This window comes from Lissotriton helveticus, chromosome 4_1 (assembly GCF_964261635.1).
Source record: "Lissotriton helveticus chromosome 4_1, aLisHel1.1, whole genome shotgun sequence".
Classification (NCBI taxonomy): Eukaryota; Metazoa; Chordata; class Amphibia; order Caudata; family Salamandridae; genus Lissotriton; species Lissotriton helveticus.
Genome location: NC_136063.1, coordinates 39,401,032 through 39,404,685, shown reverse-complemented (window position 1 = coordinate 39,404,685; position 3,654 = coordinate 39,401,032).

Sequence of the window (3,654 nt, the reverse complement as noted above, 5' to 3'; positions counted from 1 at the left end):
CCAAAAAGGTTAAAATGAATCACTGGTTAAGCGTAGATTTACCTGTTCAAAGTGTGTATGTTTTTATGGGCCCAGGTGAGTAAGGTAAAATTCTGGGCAGGTGAACCTGCGCTCTATCAAGCTCTACAACTGGCTTGCTCACCACAATGTTTTTAGTAAGTAAAGATCAGTACAGACTGGAGCCTCTACTGGATGATATCCAACCGGCCCTTGCTAGGAAGTTATACCTGCAGTTTAGGTATGGGGTACTCCCTCTGCGCACTTTTACAAACAAATGGGCGGGTTCACCCATTTTTGGTTGTCCGGCTTGTAGCAACCCAGTGGAGATGGAAAATCACGTAATATTTTTTCTGACCAGACTATAAGAAGTCGAGACAGTGATGGCTGATTCTGTTATCTAAAAACCTGGGAACCAAATACTGCATAGATGCTTTTAGAATACAGAAACATGATACCCACCTGCCCATTGCATTTTCAGTATCAGGCTTTTTATTCTCTATGTGGTGGTACGTATAGATCTCCTGAAGCTAAGCTTGTGGGTTTTGGCTGATCACTCTATAATATTCTTAATTGGATCTGGAATATTTTGAACGCTTTTTAACAAGTGCTTTCTAATTATAATATGAGGTACATCTGTTTTTATGAACATTTTACATTTGTAGAATTTTTTTTTATTCTGACCAGGAAATGATGGCCTGATGTCAGTAATTTGAACCTTGGTCACCGGATAAGGGAGAATGCTCATGTAATTTGCCTATATGAAATGATATTGCAAGGCACATGCACTTTTTGCAAGCAATCACAATGGATGACAAGGGGCTCGAACTCATTCCTATGTGGATTGCGTTGTGCTTCTTGTTACTGTTATTGTATTGCACATGTACTGCATACACACTTTAATGAGCCTTCTATTGATAAGCCAATCCCAGGTAGGCGTGGGCGGAATTTGCATAGTTGCGCTACGCAAAACTCCGCACAACGGTAAAAAATTACTGCGAACAAGCAAAAGTTCCGCCCATTCGTGATGCGATTTCCTGTTCGTGAGCTCTGTTAGGGTGCTCAGGAGGAAATATCTCGCGAGCACGCATTTTGATAGCGCGAACAAGCAAATAATTCCGCAAAGTTGCGGATCGCGTAATTTTGGGCAATTTCGCGTTCTCCGCGGAATGAAAAATTATCCAAATTTCAAAAATTCCGCGAGCGGAACGGAATTTACTGTCCAGGCCTAATCCCAGGTCATTGGACTTGGGCATGTGTCATTATAGACTGTTTTTATTGAATATGAATGTAATACACATGCACTTTTGTGAACAATTCTGGCCCACTTTCAGATGGGCAGATTCCTTTTTTTTTACTCTGTCGTTTAATGAAATGTATCATATTGCTCATGTACTTTTATGGTCAAAACGACCGAAATAAAGTTTTCTTCATGATGATGATGATGCTCTCTCAAGGGTCGTATTCCTCCTTTTTGGTGTGAATGTTGCCCTTTCCCCTTTGGAAGTTTTGTGTGATCTTTCCTTACAGACAACCTGCCGCCTGAATCATGTCCAGCCACTGCCACATCTCAAAAGGGTCTGTTTACAGCAAAGATTACCCATCCACCAGATCTTCAGTAAGGTCGAAAACAGAAAAGCTTTAGCCACTCCAGCCTCCCTAAAGCTTTTTTTGAGGATCACAATCAAAATCCTGTCTCTATACAGTTTCAGTGAAGTTTGGAAATATTAAGACCCACGCATTGTCACCCGAGAACGGGCTGGTGGCACGCACCTATCTTAGAACAAAATTCTGGTCCTTGTAATGCAAGAGTCTTGTCATCACAGGTGTCGGCTGGGGGAGCCTAATGTTGATCTTCTACCCTGTTTTCTAAAATGTGTACTTGGCCAGGTACCTCTGTAAGAAGCTTTTAAGATCTTCTGTAGTAGGGGTGAGTTCCTGCATCACGGACTCTACCTTGTGGACCCATTCTACAATTTTCTTAGATTAGCACGTGATTATCTGAGGTTCACCACCAGAGAATAAATCTTAATTTCCAGTGTGTCCTCGGTAGACCTGATGGCCGCTGGTATAGCATTCAGCTTGTTTCCAGCCTCCTCCCAGTAGCCTGCTCCCATCCACTATAGCTTTAGCAGAGGTCTCATTGCTGTGCTCTGCCCATTTTATCAAAGTAGCACTCCAGAGCTTGTGAATGTTAATTCAGGCATAGACAGATGGACAGGAAACAAGGAAAGTGTAAAAAAAGGTGCAGATGTTAGCTTTAGCTATATCCATGGGCTGCACGCACCCCGCAGGCAGGCTCGCCACACCCGTAGTTTTCGCCCTCAGCGCTGGCTGCTGGTCACGTAGTGAAGATCTTAATGCCGCTCTTCAAAACACCTTATATTCTCCACAGGCTCTCCCAATGCAGACTTTGTGTAGTTCTATGGAGAGTGGCAAACCCCACAACCCCACCTACATTAAAGGTCAGTGGTTGCCTACGGCAAGGGCCCCAGACCTCCAGACCTCTGACGTCCTCACCTCACAAACCATTTGAAACACAGTAGGGGAGGGCTCACTCCTTGTGTGTCTCTACCATGTGTAGTGCTACACAAGTAGGTAAAGTTGTGGTCAAATTAATTCCGGTGCAGAGTCCAGACCCGCTATTCACAGCACCAGACACGAGCTGATCCATCTCAGCACATGTGACGGGACCCAACAGGCAATATAGATGGGAGGGAGGATATCCACCAAGCTGACTGGCTCAGGGCACAAATCAGGTCTCAGCCAAGTCACTGGAGCTTGCTGTGACCTACTCAAGCCAATGTAGCCTGTGGCTGCAGCAACATATCAGTTGGGGCCACCAGTTGGGTCTACCACGCTTTTCAGCTACTCTGATTTCTCCCTTCCTGACAGTTGCAGAACTTGCAAATTAACAAGTGCCTGCTACTTCATCTCTGTTGTGCACATCCATCACACTTATTACCCCGCCAGCTGGCCACTTCACAGGAAAATCAACTCAAATTGCCCAAAGCAGCTAGGGAGCCAGCATCTAATGCTCCTTACACCATGACTGTAAACGTAATCCTCTGCCTGACCTCTCCCTGTGGCACAGGAAGGCTCAGAACAGTCCCCTTGCAAACCAAAGACTTGCCTTCCCCCTGATATCTACCCTAGCCTCTGATTCCTACCCCTACTCTTCATTATTCCACTAACTTTTGTGGTAAATGAGTATGGCACTCCTCACAGAATTTGAAATTCTGTGTCAAAATACACTTACTAAAACTGGGCCCACCTAGTTATTCCCCTAAATGTTTTATAAGTGGATATATTGCCTTGAAACACATTTTCCTGCCATACAATATACCTGCACAACAATCTGCATTGCATTTCTCTCTTTCTTACTTTTTCTTCTCTCTTTGCTCTCCTTTATATGCAATTGTTCCCTTTCCTATCTCTTCCACAATCCCTCCTCATTCTTCTCCCAATCTCCTATCTGCCGTAACCTTCCTTTCTCCCCAATCCTTTTTTAATTTCCCAGTCATTCTGTTCCTCCCTGTCTTTCACGCCCATATCTCATTTCACTGATCTTTCACTCTTGTGCGTATATCCCTCCTGTTCTTTTGCCACACTTATTTCTGCCTGCTTCTTTTTTCTGCCTTTGCTCTTTTTAGGTCG